The sequence below is a fragment of the Ixodes scapularis genome, unplaced genomic scaffold (genome assembly GCF_016920785.2).
Source record: "Ixodes scapularis isolate PalLabHiFi unplaced genomic scaffold, ASM1692078v2 PGA_scaffold6__148_contigs__length_123643588, whole genome shotgun sequence".
Taxonomy (NCBI): domain Eukaryota; kingdom Metazoa; phylum Arthropoda; class Arachnida; order Ixodida; family Ixodidae; genus Ixodes; species Ixodes scapularis.
The window spans coordinates 24,439,081-24,459,763 of NW_024609881.1; the positions used below are offsets into that span (position 1 = coordinate 24,439,081).

At 45.8% G+C, this 20,683-nt stretch overlaps 1 pseudogene; it reads left to right on the forward strand.

The window, feature by feature from the left end:
- The first annotated feature begins 310 nt into the window (after positions 1-310).
- On the forward strand, positions 311-17,762 carry LOC115328782 (annotated as a pseudogene).
- Positions 17,763-20,683: the final 2,921 nt, after the last annotated feature.

The following is a 20,683-nucleotide window of genomic DNA, read 5'->3' on the forward strand; positions in this document are numbered from 1 at the left end:
AAATTGATGTTTTGGTTATAACGCGGTACCGCTTATAGTGCGGATTTTTGCGACTCCCGCGACATACGTTATATGCGGTCTACACTGTATATGTATTCAAACTATCTATTTTTGATTAGAATGCATGTTTTTATATTTATAAAAACATCAAGACACGTTTGTTAGCCCTTCAAAAGTGTTGTTGCGGTTTTCAAATATTTAAAATATAATTTTTGTTGTTCATTACACTCAGTGTTTAAATGGAGCAAAATAGTTTCTTTTACTCGTCTCTTTTAAGCCTGTTGCCATGTGCCATGTGTGTTTACAAGAACACTTTTTTTTTTGCGTGTTCGGAGCATTTAGAACATAAAGAACAAGCTGTACCAAACTATCACAATATTAATATAAAGAAGATCAAGCATTATAAACTGTGGAAGCTTTATTCAGTTACATTAAATAATAAAATAGTTTTTCCTGGTACATGTCCCGCGTTTAGCAACACTCAAAACTTTTTGGGGGAGGAGGAACATGGCAGCTTTCCCGAATAGGTGGATCCGAGGGTCCGGCGGTTCAACGAATATACAAAACAAATTCAGCATTAATATAGGAACACCTAATGGGTTCCAGCCATGTAGTTGCCTCAGTCTAGATATTGTATCGTGCAAGTCCGAACTCCTTTAACTGTTCGTATTTTTACCGTAATAGGGAGGCAAAAAGGAACAGGTTGTTTGGAGATGTCTTCAAACTCTAAGTTAGGTGGCAAAAGCTACCCTCCATTACTGGGCTCACAGGCATTTCATTTCCTCATCCATTCATCATTGTTACCTCGAAATGGCCAAATCCTTGGTGTCTCTTTCGTGTTATCCTCATAGGTGTCTGACTAGCTTGATGCGCTTGGAGGGTGTGCTCACTTTGTTCTTGATTACTGTCATTGCTCATTGCATTTGGTTCCTAGGATTTCAAGTGGTCTCTTGCGTCCCTCTTGGTCTTACAAGACTCCTTACGAACCTGACCTTGGGCAGCGATTCGAATGGAAGCGATTCAATCCTCAAGTCAAAGTAAGTAGTTTTTTTTTCCCTTCTTTTTTATAAACAGGACAGTGACTGCATCTAGACTGAACAATACAGTCATATACAATACAAAAACCATCTTTATTTACTTTCTTTAAAAATAATACCATATAAAGCCCACAGAAGCCAATAATGGCTTGTGTGTGGGATGCCACAGGTGCCTCTGCTGTTGCGCAGATGGTAAAAACAAAAGAGCACACCAATATAAATATAAATTGCTACAGTTCCACCTCCGTTTACAGCTAATATAAATTCCTCCAGCTTGAAATATATCTCTATACCATGTCCAATAATATTGAATTAGTCTTTACATAGTGCTTAGGATACTGGAATTCGAGAATTATGTGGTAATTCTAATAAAATGAAGAGAAACGAGAACCTTTTGCATTATGCGTTTTGGGGGATACTCCATTATCTAATTCTATTACATTTTATGGCTCCTTTTTTCTCTGGTCAATTATTAATCTTTGCTAGTTTTTTTATTCTGGGCGATTTGATTTTATGTAGCTCATCCAGCAATTTATTATAAAGCTTAGGGACGTAATATTTCCTTCTGGCCTCTCCATATTTTGTCTTTATAAATAATTCAACAAATTTTTTTTTCTGTTGTAATGTCCTTTCTTTTAAATTTTTCGGCCGATGTTTGTTGTTGAAAAATGTTTTATTATACTAGCATACTTCATTTGATATCCGAAACGTAAAATTCCTAGTTCTTTGTGCATATAGTCCGAGCGATCAGTTTCTTTGCTTCGGTAACCACTATTCCTAACTATCCTTGTAGTTCAGCTTGCCGAGGAGACGAAGTACCTTGTATGGTCCAGAGTACTGTTTCAGCAGTTTCTCACTGAGGTCGTGGCGACGGATGGGCGTCTACACCCACACCCTGTCTTCGGGCTGGAAGTGGACGTCCCTGTTACGAAGGTTGTAGCGGTCCGCATCGACGCGTTGCTGGTTTTGAATCAGGAGTCGGGCGAGCTGGCGGACTTCTTCGGCCCGTTGACCAATTACCTGGGCGTCGTCGCTCTCATTGTCAGCTGGCAGCAGCTGGCAGCAGCTAGTTGTTACCTTCCGACCATGTACCAGCTGGAAGGGTGTGTATCCAGTGGTCTCTTGAACCGCCGTATTGTAGGCGAACGTGACGTAGGGCAGCACCTCGTCCCACATCTTGTGCTCTACGTCGACGTACATAGAGATCATATCGGCGATTGTCTTGTTGAGTCGCTACGTCAGCCCGTTGGTCTGCGGGTGGTACGCAGTTGTACGACGATGGCTGGTGTGACTGAGTCGGAGGGTTTCTTGGGTGAGTTGTGCCATGAACGATGATCCGCGATCTGTAATCAGAACTTCTGGAGCGCCGTGTCGGAGGATGATAGACTCAATGAAAAACTTGGCAACTTCCACAACAGTCCCCGAAGGAAGAGCTTTTGTTTCGGCGTACCGCGTGAGATAATCTGTGGTGACGATGATCCAGCGGTTTCCCGACGTCGAAGGCGGAAAAGGACTAAGTAGATTCATTCCGATCTGCTGGAAGGGTGCAGTTGGAGGAGAAATAGGGCTGCAGGAGTATGGCCGGCCTTGTCGGAGGTTTCTTGCGTCGCTAACACTCGTGGCATGATCGTGTGTATAGGTGGACGGTCTTGGGGAGCTTCAGCCAGTAATACTTTTCACGAATACGGGCCAGTGTCCGGCTCTAACCAAGGTGCCTGGACGTCGGGTCGTCGTGGCAGGCTTGGAAGATCTCCTCTCGAAGGTCACTCGGGATTACCACCAACCACAATGTGTTGTTGTCACCGAAGTTCTCTTTGTAGAGTACACCATGTCGAATGGCGAAGGTCGGCAGTACTCGTGAGAAGACACGTGGCACGGTACTCCCGCCCCCTTCCAGGTGCTCGATTAATGCGCGCAGCTCAGGATCGTCCTGTTGACGTTGTGCCATATCGTCGGTGTTCACTGCTCCTAGGAAGCACTCATCATCATTGTCATCGCTGCAGCCGGAAGGGGTTTCGACGGGGGCTCTGGACATGCAGACGGCGTCGCTGTGCTTGCGGCCTGACTTGTAGACCACAGTCATGTTGAACTCTTGTACTCGGAGACTCCATCCAGCGAGGCGTCCTGACGGGTCCTTCAGGTTCGCAAGCCAGCAGAGCGAGTGGTGATCCGTGACCACATGGAACGGGCTCCCGTACAAGTACGAACGAAACTTCGTGATTGCCCAGACGACCGCAAGGCATTCTTTGTCAGTCGTGGAGTAATTTTTTTCCGATTGGGACAGCGTCCGACTTGCATAGGCGATGACTCGCTCGGTGCCTTTTTGCGCTTGGACCAGTACTGCACCCAGTCCCGCGTTACTTGCGTCCGTGTGAATTTCTGTTTCCGCATCCTGATCGAAATGTCCAAGCACAGGAGGAGTCTGGAGTCGTCGTTTCAGCTCGTCTAATGCCTGCTCCTTGGCCCATTCAAACTTCTCGGCATCCTTCGTGAGATTTGTCAGTGGTGCGGAAATCCTTGCGAAATCTTGAACGAAGCGTCGATAATAGGCGCAAAGTCCAAGGAATCTTAGCACGGCCTTCTTATCTGTCGGCGCTGGAAATGCCGCGACGGCGCGAGTCTTCTCGGGGTCTGGGCGGACGCCTTCGTTACTAACCACGTGGCCTAGGAACTTCAGTTCGTCATAGGCGAACCGGCACTTTTACGGCTTGAGTGTGAGTCCGGCAGTCTGAATAACTTGAAGAACAGCTCGGAGTCGTCTCGAGTGCTCGTCGAAGTCACTTGAAAATACTACGATGTCGTCAAGGTAGACGAGACAGCTCTGCCACTTCAGCCCTGCCAGTACTGTGTCCATGACACGCTGGAATGTTGCCGGCGCCGTGCATAGGCCGAAAGGCATCACCTTGAACTCATACAGGCCATCTGGCGTGACGAAAGCTGTCTTCTCTCGGTCCCGTTCGTCGACTTCGATCTGCCAGTAGCCACTCTTTAGGTCCATCAATGAGAAATATCGAGAGTGGCGCAGCCAGTCTAGAGTGTCGTCGATGCGGGGAAGTGGGTAGACGTCTTTCTTTGTCACCGCGCTCAGCTGCCGGTAGTCAACGCAGTACCTAAGCGTTCGGTCCTTCTTCCTAGCCAGCACGACTGGAGAGGCCCACGGACTGCTTGAAGGCTGGATTATGTCGTCGTTCAGCATTTCTTCCACTTGCTGTTGAATGACCTCCCGTTCTTTTACGGAGACTCGGTACGGCGATCGGTGCACAGGGAGCACATCGTCCTCGGTGATGATGCGATGCTTCACAACAGTGGTTTGGCGCACCTTCGACGACGTCGCGAAGCAGTCGCTGAAATCGGCGAGGAGGTCACTCAGCTGCCGTCGTTTCGGGCCTGGAAGCTTGGGGTCAATGTCAAGCTGCGCTGGCGGTGTAGTGTCTTGCTGAGCTGGCGATGATTCTTCAGCAGTCGCGGCGATTTCGACGGAGTTCCGAAGTTCCTCGACGTGGCCCACAGCAGTACCTTTTGTGAGGTGTTGCGTTTCTTTTCGAAAGTTTGTCACAAGGACCACGGTGCGGCCATCCTGAAGTTTAGTCACCCCTCTTGTGACACTTATTCCTCTTCCTAAAAGTAATTGAAGGCTTCCTTCCAGAACAACTTCGCCGCAGGTAGCTGCATCGATCACGACGGGTACGACAACACTTGATCGCGGTGGCAGGTTCACGTGGTCGGCAGCGACTCGGACGGCGGTTGACGCTGTTTGGGGTTTCTCTGAAGGCGGGGCAGGCGTCCGCAGGGTCAATCTGTTTTCACCAAGGTCAATGACGGCACCGTACTCACACAGAAAGTTCATGCCGAGAATGACGTTTCTGGCACAGTCTTGTAGAATGATGAATTTCACAGGGCACGTCTCACCGCGGATCTCGATGCGAGCGGTGCATCTTCCGATTGGTGTGATGAGATGCCCTCCGGCGGTTCGTATTTGAGGTCCATCCCACGGCGTTGTCACTTTTCGCAGGCGGCGAGAGAGCCTCCCACTCTAGACTGAGTAGTCTGCCCCGGTGTCCACATGTGCCGATGCGTCGAGGCCATCGATAGCAACGTTTAGGTTGTTGGACACCGTTGCAGGGGCGTCGGGAGTGTGGGAGTGCTCCGGCGTTCTTGGAGGCTCTTTGCTTTCGTCGTTTTCGGCAACGTCACCTCCAGGCGTTGCCCCACTTAGTTTTCCCGACGACGCAGGGGAGACAGGCTTTCTCGGTGGGGTCGTGGCGCTGGAGACGCTGAACGTCGTGGCGAAGGGGAGCGGGCTTCACGGCGGCGAGACGACACTGGGGAGGGCGAGCGTCGAAGATACTCCTCGATGTCGCGAGGGCGTTCGCCGTACCTCGGGCGTGGGTCGTTTGGGTGGAACCCACGCAGGCCCATTTGCCGGTAGGGTCAACGGCGGTAGATATGGTCGGCCTCCCCGCAGTGGTAGCAGACGGGTCGTCGATCCGCTGTCCTCCACACGTCGGTTTTCCTCGGCGCCGGCTGTTCTCTGCGGTCGTACTGACTGACGTACTTCATCGTTGCGTCGAGGGTACGCCTGCGTTGATGGATCTCGTCGTGGCGCCACCGGGTAATGTTGAGCAGTTGGCGGCGGTCGTCGGGCCACTGCGGCGTAGGTCAGCGTCGGCTCATCGGCTGCGGCCACGGTGACAGGGGTGTCCGGCAGGAGCGCTCGCTGAACCTCGTCCCGAACAACCTCGGTAATGGAGATTGAGGCCGGGCGCTGAGCAGTCGGCAGCAGCTTCTTAAGCTCCTCCCGAACGATGTCGCGAATAAGTTCACGAAGGCCCGTGGTCTCGTGGGCAAGGTCGCAAGGGGACTGCGAAATCGCGCTGACGCCGGGTAGTCTCTGGTAGTGGCTGGCCCGGGCTTGCAGAGCACACTCGATATTCGTGGCTTCCGTGACGAACCCTTGAACGGACGTCGGTGGGTTGCGTACGAGTCCACCGAAGATGTCGTCCTTCACGCCGCGCATCAGAATACACAGCTTTTTTTCGTCGGTGGCCTGAGGGTGGGCGCGTAGAACATTCTAATCTCGAATCAGCAAGACGGTTCTCGAATTTACCAGAATACTAGTCTGCAGGGATAAACAAAAAGATGCGCCGCTCCCAGGAATCGAACCCTGGCCCTTCGCGTGGGAGGCAAGCACGATAAACCGTTAGGCCACGGCCGCGCTGCCTACTTGGCGCGCAACAATATGTTTGTCTATAATACTATATGCATACCCAGGTATTTGACATTATCAGTGTATTTTAACGGGACGCACGAGCAGTTGTTGCGGTTCTGATCATGCATTCTTATTGAAATTTCATTTATAATTTGTTCCTTGGATCTTTAAATTATAGTACTTGCATTTTAGGAACATTTACGATTATTTTTGTATGATGTTATGGATATCATCTTGTATCGTCATTGCCACTACTTAGCAATATCTATGTGCATGTGCAGGATGCATGCTGGTCTATAATTTATTAATTTATTTTTCTCACCTTTCTTGTAAATTGGCCAAACGATGGATGTTTTAAGCTTTTTAAGGATGATGCCCCTAATGAATATGCAATTGCACAAGTGTAATAATGCAGGGTTCATTATAATGATGTGGTATTTAATGTCTTTAACGCTACTTTGATCGGACTCTGCCGCTTTATTAGTCTAAATGTTTTACATTTTCAATTAGATCATTGCCATCCACATCGGGGAAAAATAATGAATCGCTATTTCTTATTTGACTGGACCGTCTTTCCGTTGACGTACAGGATAGTTTTGATTGACTGCGCATATTTTGTATTAAAACTATTTGCTAGTGCCTCTAACTCGTGTTCAAGACCGAAGTTTGTTTCAATGATGTCTTCAATCTTTTTTTTCTTCTTTTTTTGTTGTAGCAGTTGTTTTTACTAAAGACAAGCATTGTGGTGTATCTTTCTGAATCTTATTAATTATGTACCGTATGTTCCGAGCTATGTAGAGCGCAAGTTCGTCTGCTTCTCGCACTGCGTTTGCAATGATGTCAGAACGCCGGGCTCTTATTGGCCGATTGAATAAATATTGGGCAGACCTCAAGGCATCTAGCATTGAGGTCTACCCACTACGTACAAGTACACCTCCTGTCTTGTACGTTGGGTACAGTCTACCCAACGTCCAAGACACAAATTCTTTTAACGCTAAATCGTTACACAGTTGCTTTAAGCAGCTCATCATAGCTGTCGGACATTGATTGCACAGACTTCTCTATGTCCATCACAGTTTGTTTCATTGTGACTAGCTCATCGACTTACTGTTTGAGTGGTGTGAGCATGCTCAACATACTCATTATCTGAGCCAGCTGTTGCTGCACATCCAGCTTTTCGTCATTGGGCTGTCCGTCTTCAGGTGTGCTCCGAGTTCTTAATCTTGCCCCCTTATACGTTTGGCACTTTCATAGTTCTTTAAATTCTTGTTTCTCCCCTCGGAGGGCAACTTCGGTCACTTCTGAGCAAGGTCCTAAGTGGTGTTGGAAGTGAAATTTGTTACATTTTAATAACACTTTCTTCTTGTTCTATGGATGTATGGATGTTTTACACTGCAGCACAAGTCGTCGGTTTCATTGTCTTTCGAAATTTCAGTGACGCTTTGATCTGAAATCAGTAATGGACAATCAGCAACCAGCAATCAATGGTCGGCAGTCGGCAATGGGAGTTGAGTGCTTCAATTAGGTAAAGAAATATTTGCTATCTGCAGAGTCAGGTGGTTAATGCAGTGGTTCTCAAAAGGGAAGGCATTCTAGGGGTCCACGAAGCCCTGCCTCATCAGTCAAGCCTGGCAATCAAAGTTGCCTTTTCCTAGATTGAGAAGAAACGTTCCAATTTTCGTACGAGTTTTCTCGAGTGTGTGTCAGTAAGAGAAGTCTACTTCACACTAGCACTTAGTTATATTCATTCATTAATTTACAAACATAATAAACCTATATTTTCCCTTCCGTTCACCACAAACGGGGTCCTCCATCATCTCTGCCGACCCACAAGGGGTCCACGAAACATCAATGGCTGAGAACCACTGGGTTAATGTATGGCAGATAACCCCGTTGCCGACTGCCGCTTCCGTGTGTGCCTCTTTTGTAGTTGTGTCCCCGGTACCGCCTCTGTCGTTGCCACTACTGGCGGTCATACTCTGGAGCAGCACTTCTTGTATAGTTGTGCACAGGCTCCTAGAGGTCCGTGCCGATTCGGAGATCCTCCACCAGGGGAGCTAAGATCGCAGATGAAAATGTGCAAGGTGATTTGCTTTTTCTTCGAACAGAGGGAGGAGACCAGCGAAATTGAATTTGAGGAGAGGTTCATGGGGCAGTTGTGAATTGACTTCGGGCAAGCTAAATGTTGGGCTTCTATTTGTGGCATGCGTGAAGTACATGAGGCGCTTTTCTAGCTATCATCATCATCATCATTTGTAGAACAGGCCGGGACAGGACGCATAGATCTTGGATTCTTGGCTCATCAGCTTGCTTCCTGCGCTGTTTGGGTAACGCGGGACAAACCCTGTTTCATGCATTGTGTTTATTTGGTATAGTGATCTTTGTAGTAGGACATTTTACCAAAGCTTGAAGCCGTGGCACGCCTAGTTGTGCTACAAACACTTTTGGCACTGAGGTGTCGAAGTGCTCGGATGGTGGTGTGCTGTTCTCTACTTCAGTACAGAAGGTTGGATGATGAAAATTGAATAACCAGTGCTTTACCCCGCTACAGCGTCTACCACAGCGAATAGGCTGTATTTTTTTATTAAGATTCAGGCTAAATAAAACTGAGAAAGGAAGGTCTCACCAAACTGAAAATAGGAAAGTGAAATTCGAGAACCTTTCACGTGTGTAGTAAACACTTCGGTGAAAGCGACTCCATGTATCCTGTTGGTTCCAGTGTGTTCTGTGAGTACTGGTCTCTTGTTAGTTTCAAGTTGATTCCTTTTTGGAATTTGATGAACCAGTAAACAAATATTTCCTCAAAATAACTGGCAGGAAGAAGCGGTGGCTGACTTCCGGAGTCGTTTCAATGAAATCTCTGCTTATTCATCCAGTCGACGCGAAACGTGCGAGACCCCCTCGCGATTGAAGTCTTAAATCCAGTAAGTCAGTGACACTTCAGCCTCATGAAACTTGAAGTATAGACCTGCTATGAATTACTACCGTTGTATGTTTAATTTTGCGAACCCAAATGGCGCACAATGCGTGATGCACTTCTCAGCGAGCGATTTTAAATGTGTTATTAACAATTATTAGTAAGAGTTGGATAGTACAAATTAATCAGTCGTCTGAATTTGCCGGGAAGTTTCAGAGACTTTAAGGAATTTATGAAAGTTTCTGCTTTTCTTCCTACAAGAATTTGCAATTTGACAAACGTCTTCGCCACATATTCCAAGCACGAGTGGAGCGTCTGTCGCTGACGAGCATTTCCTCATCAGCAACTGTCGAGTCACACTTGGAGAGAAGCGTCGGTATGGGCAAGATCAATGTAGCTAGGTGTGCACGCGTGCACTCCTAAGACAGCCTGTCATTTACTCTGGGGAATGCAAAACCTTTTTCTACAGCAGCCTTATTAAATCCAGGAAAAACAACAATCAGAGAGGCCGTGAAGAGCCCTGACGCACGCCACACACTCTATCATGCAGTATTGTGCCCATTACCAAAAAAGAGTAACAAAATAGCGTTACCTATTACCTTGAAATAAGCTAACATGTTACGGAGCTCCGTTACCATTTTGCAAATGTAATGAAATACCGGTGTCATTGCTTGCCATGACTAACGGACATTACTTTTACGTCAATTTGTCTCAATTTGTCGTTACTTTGTGTTTCACTGTTACTATATGACAGCTGTTTATAATAAACTGCCTCTATAAATTTCTTTAAAAATACACTTGTTCAGAGGGATTATTTATTTATTTTTACTCTGCCATGGCAGAGCATTACAGCAGAAGAGTGCAGTACAGATCCCCTTTATACATTGGAAATGCGCACAAACAGCCCAAGCCATCAACGAACAATATAAATAAGCAATTCAAAACAACACACAATAATAAAATTTCAATAACGCCAAACATACTAACAGAGGAATTCACATTGTATTGATCAGGTTAATAAAGGTTATCTGTCGGCAGGATATGTAACGTATATCCTCGAACACATGATGCTTCATGAGCAAGATTCAGAAAACAACCTTTCCCATAGCACCTGCCTGGGAGGAAGAAACTGCTCTGAAGAGAACGACCAGACGCGAGCAACATAACGGATGCAAAATAGACTGCTTCATGTAATCAAAGTTAGCCAGTGAACTAAACATTATTTTATTCCCTCACAAATTAACGTCGCATTTCCAATTAATTACACGTCAGCACCCGGCCATCACTGGCAGACTTGTTTTGGTTCAAAGCGTGGGAATGTCACCACTTCCAAACTTGTAGTTTATCGTTTCTGTTTTTGACATAACAAGAATTTATTTGTTTTGAAGACAAGGATGGTGACCAGCTGGAGTAGCTTGGGACGCTAAGGCAAAATCCTTCGAGCGGCGGCAGGTTGTTACGTTCTGAACAGATGTCCCTTTCCAGCGAAACGGCTGCTCAGGGTATAACGACTGTGATCTTAGCAGCTTCTGTAAAAAGACTGCACCGAGGACGCTTAGGGGTTTCACACAGTGATAATCTCGCACCTTTTTGGGCCCAGTCATTGAAACATTAAAAGTGTCTTCCGAAGGAGTTTGAAATGACGCCGGTTTAAAAGTGTCTTCCGAAGGAGTTTGAAATGACACCGTTTATGCATAGCTTTGTTGGGGTTTCTTTGGCACTTTTACGCAGTGTACAGAATAAAAATTTTGTTTTCAAACAATCATGCAGCCATTTTTATTCCAGTGATGTGATTGCTGTGCCAATTGCGCCAAACTGCGCCAAGGGGCTAACCCTACTACATGCTGCTACATTTTGCCGAAATGTGGGTAATCCGCGCCAAGCCTTCGCCAAAGGACCAATTTTGGTCGTCTTTCAAAACCGAAACTAAACTGAGAACCGTAATTGGGCATGCATTAGCTAGGTAGCGCAAGCGGCCGCCCAAAAAAAGTACCCTGTATCAATCGCCCATCTGGTTTTGCATAGTTTTTCCCGCCACCTCTCGTTACACGCTCTCGTCGTTCATGTGTCTCGTCTCGCGTCCTTTTAAAACAAATTTCAACGATAGACGCGGGCGTGTGTTGACGCTTCAGTGCTTCAGTCGTTGTACAAAGCGCTCCAAGTACCTTTTGACCCTGACTCGCGATGTCTTGTGTTGATCCGACTCACTCAGGTTCTTTTTTTGTGTGTTTAGCTTGTACCTTGCCTGCCGGCCTGGCAAGCACGTGCCGCTGGACTGTTTTTTGTCGTATTTTGCATTCAATTTTGGGAACCAGTTGGCGACGGAGCGGAGTGCATGGTGTTTGTTTCGATCCAGCAGCCATCTCCGCTCACGCGACGAAGCACGTGCAAATGCAAGCCTGCCGAAGTTGCCCTCATGTGCATGCGGACATGACTGCACGACAGAGGCACCAGCCGGAACGCTTGCAACCCATTGTTTTACATTTGCTTACTTTTGACGAAAATCTGGCCCGTCGGTAACCAGTAAAACGGTTGCAAGCAGTTTTTCGGAATTGCTCGGCGACGCCCACAGCACTGTTCACTTGTGGGATGTCCCAATGTCTCTTTGGAGTCATTGAAAGTGGGAATCCATTACTAGCCAAAGACAAAGCGAGGCTTGCAGCAGCCTTGCAAAAAAGTTTTGAAAAGCAAAAAAAAAAGCACCCGCTAGTCTTAATGCATTTTTGTCTTGTATACCAGTGGTTCCCAAATAGGGGTCCGCGAAGCCACTTCTGGGGTCTGCAAGACCCTCAACAAATTTTTTTTTTTGAGTTGGCACGTTTTTTGTAGTTTGAAGCGCGAGTGTGCCACGTATTGATGAACTGACCAGAATGAAGTGGTGTGGCACCTTTGTTTTATGTTTTTCTGCTACGTAGCAATAAAAGGCACCTGTCTCATGCTCCAGATGTGTTAACTTACTAACGTCCCCCCTTCCCCCCCCCCCCCTCTGGAAGGGGTCTTCCATCACTGCCAGCGGTCCGCAAGGGGTCCCCGACACATCCATGGCTGGGAACCACTGTTGTATACAATTTCGCATTGCACTGCGGTAGTTACGCGTTTCATCAGTCGGAGACAGCTTTCATTTATTATATTATATAACTATGTAGTCAACCTACTGCTGTGATATTTACTAATAAGCTGGTCATTTTCTAATAAATCTTAATATATGCAGTTTGGTTCTTATTTTTCTATAACGGGTACATATATATGTATAATTTAACTGAAGCATTGCAAAATGTGTCATGTCATTGGCATTTCAGTTGCATGTTGAAAGACTCCCAGGTGGTTGAACTTGACCATAATTTGTTTATTGCGGCGAGCGAAGTGGCCTTCGTTCGTTCAGCACTTAAAAATATGTTTATTTTTCTAAGAATATCTGCTCCAAAAGCCACTTTTGCTGCTCCGAAACACAGTCATGGCTGCTCCAAAAGCAACTTTTGCTGCTCCAAAACACCGTTTTGGCTGCTCCAAAAGCTGCTCCAAAACGGCTTAGGCCAATCACATCACTGTTATTCAAAATTAACGAGTAATGGGTAACGTAATTTGATAGGAGATACTGTAAAATAATAATGACATTACTCGTTATTCATTTGGGATTCTAACGAGTATGTTAGTAGAAAAACTGACACATTAAAAGTGACGTCGTTACTTGTAATGCTTTAGTTTCAACACTGCTATATTGTGAAGCTCCCGGCTGTTTTCTAAACATTTTCTTTTTATATATATAAAAAGCAACTTAGAGGTGCTGTTATTCATTAGAAAAATCATTTACATAAACGTCATACACGTTTCTTTAATAAATAAACCGTTTTTAATCGGCATAGAGTCAAACTAACATAGTTGCTCCTTGCTTTAACATAACGCGTCGTCTGCTCACATTCTACCAGCTGCGCACCGGAGGGCGCCAGCAAGGTGGTGCCACCAAAGCACCTCGTCGCCATTAGATCAGGGGTGTGGAGATAGAAGAGAGGAAGCCGGCTGTTTACCAGGTAGTGGGCTAATGCTGGAAAAGAATGAAGAGGACAAAGTCAGTTAAGGGATAATGAAGGCAATTTCGGATATCTTTTTGGCGATTGAACTGGGCTGCAGGCACGTCCCAGGCAACTTTGCCGAAATTTCAGCCGAAATCGGCATTGTGTTCCTCGCAAATCAATTAAGCAGTCGCGGTAATCCTACCGGGATCGATTGCAACGACGCCCTGAGAGTTGCGGGAGAAGCGGAGTTCGTGTGACGTTGTGGGGCCTTGAAGCTCGACGTCACAAGAGGCGCGTCAGCGATTGGTCGAGACAGACGTATCCTCGGTCACGTTTTGGTTTGTGATTTGAACGCTGTTCCAATTTCCACTTAAATAACCATCAAACGTATAAATCGGACCGAAATGATTACTAAACCTTAAATAAAACAGCATAATTTTTTTTCTCTTTGCTATGCTGGACGCGAAACGGGCAACGAATAACTATGGGCAAACAAAATAAATAAAGAGGAACACAATGCAGAACACGAGGGAGACGTTTGGTTTCAGATGTCGGTGTCGTGTTTACTTTGGGAACGACCACGCACTGCTATAACCCACCACGGTAACCAGAGTCTCGATCTCCTAAATGCTACCGATACCGACTATTCACATTGACGTCACTCCCTACGTCATCTCCGTTTTCGGAGGCCCAGAGATGAGAATGAAGATAGTTCAGCTTCGGTTTCTTCAGTTTTTTCGTAGGCACAAAAATATGCATCACAAATGTCTGTAAAAAAATGGGCAGTTTGCTAGGTTCCCAAGAAGCCTAAAGACACCATTCAAAAAAATTAACTAAAATTGTGTTCATTGTTCCTTTAAGAGGGCAGTGAAGTGTTCAAGCACCCACTATTAACATGTTCCAAACTTGGGAATACTGCAAATTATACACTAAGTGCTCAGTTTGACTGAACAAGTCCCCATTTCTAGATAATTTCCGTTTTTAGGAAAAGTGATGAGCGCTCCCCCGGTATCTTATGGTAGTTGTTCTTCAGTCACTTTTTCCTAGATAATTTCCACCAGCACTCTCTCTTTGTTGCATCTACCGGAGCCAGCAAAACTGGCCCCGGTACTTCTATCACCTCTTTGGGAAGGGCAGCACTAAACTCCTTACATGTTAGAATCACATGTTCAATTGTTTATCTCCGCTCTGCGCATAGTGTACATTTTATTCATATATTCAAATTTAGCCCTGTATGTATTTACTCTTAAAGGACACATGCAAAGGAAAAAAACATTTTTTTTAAACGGCTTAGATGGAAAAAGGACGCCATAAAACGATTTTACAACGAAGAAAAAAAATTTTTAGAGCTATATTTACGGCGCAAAACGAATTTGTAGTTGGCGCCCGCGGGCACCGCGGAAAAGTGGTCTGTATTTATCACGTGACTGGTCTTTATTTATCACGTGGTGCTTGCGCTCTTTCGGAAGCTTCCTATTGCCTGTAAAAGTAACTTATTCATCTTTGTTTCAAGTATAACAAAAAACCAAGACTCATAAGTAACTTTTAGAGCCCAAAGGAAACTCCTGAAAAAGCGCAAGCAGACGTGATAGACCTGTGCGCCGGTCAGACGACGGCGGCGGCGCCCCGAAGCAGACGAACTTGTGCGGCGGCGGCGACGGCGGCGTGGAGAAACGCGTTGAAGTGGCGTTCGCACAACGCTCAGCGTGCGGCGGCGACGCAGCGCGGCGGCGCGCGGGCCTAGCACGTGACCAGCGGCGGCTCCCGCGAGCGCCAACTACAAATTCGTATAGCGCCGTAAATATAGCTCTAAAAATTTTGTTTCTTCGTTGTAAAATCGTTTTATGACATCCTTTTTCCATCTAAGCTGTCTAAAAAAAAATTTTTTTCCTTTGCATGTGTCCTTTAAGACTTCTGTCACTGCCTGAGCCAGCTAAGTGCTTCCTCTGGAATTATCGCCTTGCTAAGGTTTGCCCATGATTGCCGTACTGATTTTCCACCAAAACATGGCTGCCTGCCAATGTGCATAGACGAAAGAGGCCAGACAAGCTAGAAAGTGGCCACAGATGACAAACCTGAAGAACATCATAACATAAGGAAAGGAAAGGTTCCACATTTTGCTTTAAAGCCCCAATAAATTGAGCCTATCTTCGGCGCCAAGGTCATGCCTTTTGAAAGGAGCGAAACGAGCAGCCGAAAGTACCGGAACTCGTTGAAGTCTGTAACCGAAGGTCTTAACTAAGCTCTTTTTTCTTTATTTGTGGACCCCTTTGTGTCTGTAAAAATGAGACAAACTTGCATGTATTCACCCAGTTTGTTCCCAGAACTAGCTGATTGTAGCCTGCACTCCGGCTGTTAATATTCACGAGGCAGAGTTGTATAGAGGGGGATTGGTCCCCCAATAATTGTCTATATAGCGGGCATCCATATTAGCGGGACATGACTGCACCGCATGTTGTAATTCTTTTACTAATAACTTCATCGGAGGCTTTCCATCTGAACTCCCATAATCAGTCATTGCAAATTAGAAAACGACATATCTAACTATCTCCAGATTTTGTTTTAGAGCGCAGCTCTTAGGGGCCCGTTTCCAGCCTGAGCGGCGTCGCCGTCGCCGTAATTGTGCGTTGCATGCAACCTGTTGCATCCTGTGCAACCTGTTGCATGCAGCTGAGAAGATGCAACAGGATGCATGAACCAGGTTGCATGCAACCTGTTGCATGCAGCTCAGAGAAAATGCAACAAGTTGCATACAACCTGTTGCATCTTACAAAAAATGCCGCAACGTCGGCGTAACCAAGGTCACCCCAAGGTCACCCCAAGGCCACGTGACTTCCCAAGGTCACGTGACCCCTCCCCCAGGGTCACGTGACCCCCAAGGTCACGTGACCCCCCGATGACGTCACCGGCATCCGCATTGTCATCATCACTGATGACGTCAGAGGCATCTGCATCGTCATCGTCATCATCACTGATGACGTCACAGGCATCTGCATCGTCATCGTCATCATCACTGATGACGTCATCACTGATGTCACTGATAACGTCATCGGTATCCGCATCGTCATCGTTACTGATGACGTCATCGGCATCGTCATCGTCACTTGACCCCCCCAGTACCCTTCCCTCCTCCTCCTCAAGAGCTGCGCTCTAATTCGGCGTTACAGGGAGTTGTAAACGGCTTTTTTGTCGAAATGTTTAACCACCACCAGCTTGTTTGCGCCCTTACCTTTTGTTCACGATTTCAATGCCAGAGCTGTTTTCTTGACGAAGTCCAGTTGCATGTTTAAATATCATATTCACGTGTCTCTAAGATTTGAATTCATTGTATTTTTTGTTCTAGTTTCTGAATAATTATGTATCCAGCCTCCAAAAGTAGATCCAGATTCTAAATCCAAAGGTACTGGGTAAAAACATTTTCTTGTGAAAAAGAACAATTTTTAGAAAATAGAAAAACTTTCCAAAGTGAGAAGATATGTGAAGTGTAATTTATTAATAAAAATATCGGAATTTTTTAGGATTTCCATATTTCAATAAAAGAAACTTTTTTAATATTGCCAGTTGCATTTGAGTTTTTTTGTGAATCGAATTTCAAAGCGCAACACAATATTAAACTACAGCTGTGGCAAAACTTTTTTCCAAACTAATTGCCTATCTTTGTTTGGCTTTCCTTCTGTGTGAATACAGATGGTCTTTTTTTCTAGGTGATGGTGCCACATTGTTGGGCAAGACCAGCTGCCCACTGAAAGTCACCAAGGACATCTGGTTCAGATGCTGTTCCTGCACGTATGTCACCAGAGATCAGCATGGAATTGTGAGCCACCTGGCTGCCCATGGTGATGCGCAATCCAAGTGCCAGCATCCTCCCAAGTATGGCTCTAAGGTCCAAGTGCTCAGCAGCACTCAAAAGCACTACAGTGAAAAGCTATTTAAGTGCAAGCTTTGCCCCCAAGCCTTTGCTCGAAATTCCACTCTACAACGCCATAATCAAACACATACTGGTGAAAAGCCATTTAAGTGCAAGCAGTGCCCCCAAGCCTTTGCTCAAAATGATTATTTGAGAAAGCATATCCAAAGGCACACTGGTGAAAAGCCATTTAAGTGCAAGCAGTGCCCCCAAGCCTTTGCTCGAAATTCCACTCTACAAAGCCATAATCGAACACACACTGGTGAAAAGCCATTTAAGTGCAAGCAGTGCCCCCAAGCCTTTGCTCAAAATGATTCTTTGAGAAAGCATAACCAAAGGCACACTGGTGAAAAGCCATTTAAGTGCAAGCAGTGCCCCCAAGCCTTTGCTCGAAATTCCACTCTACAAAGCCATAATCGAACACACACTGGTGAAAAGCCATTTAAGTGCAAGGAGTGCCCCCAAGCCTTTGCTCACTATTCCACTCTACAAATCCATAATCAAACACACACTGGTGAAAAGCCATTTCAATGCAAGCTGTGCCCCCAAGCCTTTGCTCGAAATTCCACTCTACAAAGCCATAATCGAACACACACTGGTGAAAAGCCATTTAAGTGCAAGCAGTGCCCCCAAGCCTTTGCTCAAAATGATTCTTTGAGAAGGCATAACCAAAGGCACACTGGTGAAAAGCCATTTAAGTGCAAGCAGTGCCCCCAAGCCTTTGCTCGAAATTCCACTCTACAAAGCCATAATCGAAGACACACTGGTGAAAAGCCATTTAAGTGCAAGGAGTGCCCCCAAGCCTTTGCTCACTATTCCACTCTACAAATCCATAATCGAACACACTGGTGAAAAGCCATTTCAATGCAAGCTGTGCCCCCAAGCCTTTGCTCAAAGTTCCACTCTACGAAGCCATAATCGAATGCACACTGGTGAAAAGCCATTTATGTGCAAGCAGTGCCCCCAAGCCTTTGCTCGAAATTCCGAGCTACAAAGCCATAATCGAGTGCACACTGGCGAAAAGCCATTTAAGTGCAAGGAGGGCCCCCGAGCCTTTGCTCGAAATTCCAGTCTACGAAGCCATAATCGATTGCACACTGGTGAAAGGCTATATAAGTGCAAAGAGTGCCCACAAGCTTTTACTTGAAATTCCTATTTGAGAAGGCATAATCGAACTCACACAGGTGAAAAGCCATATAAATGCAAGCAGTGCCCCCGAGCCTTTTCTCATAGTACCAGTCTTGCCTACCATTATCGAACACACAGTGTTTAAAAAGCATACAAGTGCAAACAATGCCCCAAAAGCTTTGCTCAGAATAGAAGTTTATCTGCCGGAACCAGATGGCACACGTGCGGAATGCCTTGCAGTTGGCCCACAAGTTGAGCCTCCCCATGTGTAATCATTAAACTCATCCAGAACTTGATGCCATTTCAGTCAAAGGGTAGAGATCCAAGAGGCATCATACTCTTCTTGAGGAGGAGGAGGAGGAAAGAATAAGGAGAGGAGGAAAAAAGGAAGGATTAGGGAGAGAGAGGAGTGAGTGAGAAGCGAATTGGGAGAAAGCCCTCGAAAATTTGTTGAGAGTAGAAAAAGAGGGGGACTTGCGGTTGGGGAGTTCCCGCGGCAATTTGTTGTGGGAAAACAGACGAATTGGAATGCGATATCTTCGTTTCACGTGCTTAGGGCATTCTAGCAGATTTAGAAACTGTTTTTGGATGTTCGACCAAACTCTGGTCGCTTATTGTTACAGATAATGGGGTTATTATTTTTAATACCCTCGACTCAGCGCACCGTGGCAGTTTGTGTGCGGAATAGGAGCAGCCCTTTTTAAATAAGTTTGGGAAACAATTTTACCCAGAGTTCACCCAATCCCGAAAAAAATATAAAATTCACGTTAAATAAAATAACAAAACAACCCAAATTCAAAATGCTAACAACGCAGCTATACGTAATCAAATCCATTAACCTAGTACGTTCTTGAAAACCTGAGCAATAGCCCCAATGTAAAGAGTGCACGCTTATTGCTCCTGTGCTCCTAAGAGTAAGAATAAGTTCTGAGTTCAACCAATTTACAAATCAATACAAAATCTTTTTCTTAGTTTAATCTTGAATCGCACCCCCGAGTGCTCTAAGGCATCGGGTGGTGCTTAGCAACGATATCGAGGACTCAAAGGAAAGCATCATTGCAGCAGATGGGCCATCCATCGACATCCACCTCAGCCAGTTAAGGTGTGTCTGCAGCATTGCAGCAGTCCTTATTTTGCCAGCTGGCATCCTCTCATTCCTCCCGCTGCAGCCCCTCGCCTTTGGGAGCAGGTAGAGCTAGTCGAGCGTATTAAAAATATTAACCCGATTAATTAACTGTAACAGTAAGCAACCAGCGTTCAGCCGAACATCCGGAAGCAGAGTTTCTAAATCTATTAGAACGCCACAACAAAGGTCAAGGAGGTCCCCCACCACAAATCGCCGGGGGACCTCCTCGACCGCAAGTCCCTCTTTTTTGTTTCGCAACAAATTTCAGGGGCCTTCTCCCAATTCCCTCCCATACCCTCCTCTCTCGCTTTCTTTCTAATCCTCCTCTCCTTCCTTCCCTCTTTCCTCATTCTCCTCTCCCTCCTTTTTGCTTCCTCCTGGAGCAGAGTATGACGCCTCTTGGATCTGTGCCGAATCAAAGTTGGCATATAACCGAGTGCAGCATAGGTTCCAAAGGCTTTGCTCGGATTAATATTTACTTAAGTGCCACACTGAAGCCTTTATGCGCAATAAGCCTGACGAATTCCAGCAGTGTCCGAAGTCATTGGTTTGACGATCTTCCCTGATCGGGCACATGCTAGCACACGAGGTTAACAAACCCTAAGGGCATTTGCGTAATGCCTGAACCAAGTGTCGTAGACAAACGCAAGTGTGTGAACGGGCCCTAAGAGCGAACGCTCCCCAAAAGGGTCAACTTTTGAACCTTTGGCTTAGTATGAATAAAAATTATAGTATATGCTGGTAGTGGCGAGACAAAATGCACTGCAAAGTTTCATCTGTGTACATGCAATGTGAAAGAAATTATTGTTGTTTTTATTAGAAACACACTGACATTGTTTAGGAAAACTATCGTTAGGAAACTAATGTAACACCTGACATTTTCCTTCACTGGATACACAGCAGAATGCCCGGAAAGTGCAACTGTGAGAACAAAATTTCCAAAAAGTAATTTATTTAGTAGTAGTAAACATATTAATTTACAGAATGATCATGTGGTATTTCGCTTAAAGGGACAATGAAGACGATTTTATTTATTTTTTTTAAACGGTGTTTTTATGCTTCTTGGGAACATAGCATGCCGCCCACTTTTTTGTAGACATTTATGACGCGTATTTCTATGCCTACGAAAGAAGTAAAGAAACCGAAACTGAACCATCTCCAGTCTCGTTTCTGGGCTTCCAAAAACGGAGGTGACGTAGGGAGTGACGTCAAGTGTTAATAGTCGGTATCGGTAGTATTTAGGAGATCGAGACTCTGGTTACCGCGGTGGGTTATAGCAGCGCGGTGGCGCAGTTGTTGCACCGACTCTGTCAACATGAACGAATGCCGCTCTCGCGAGCGAGTTC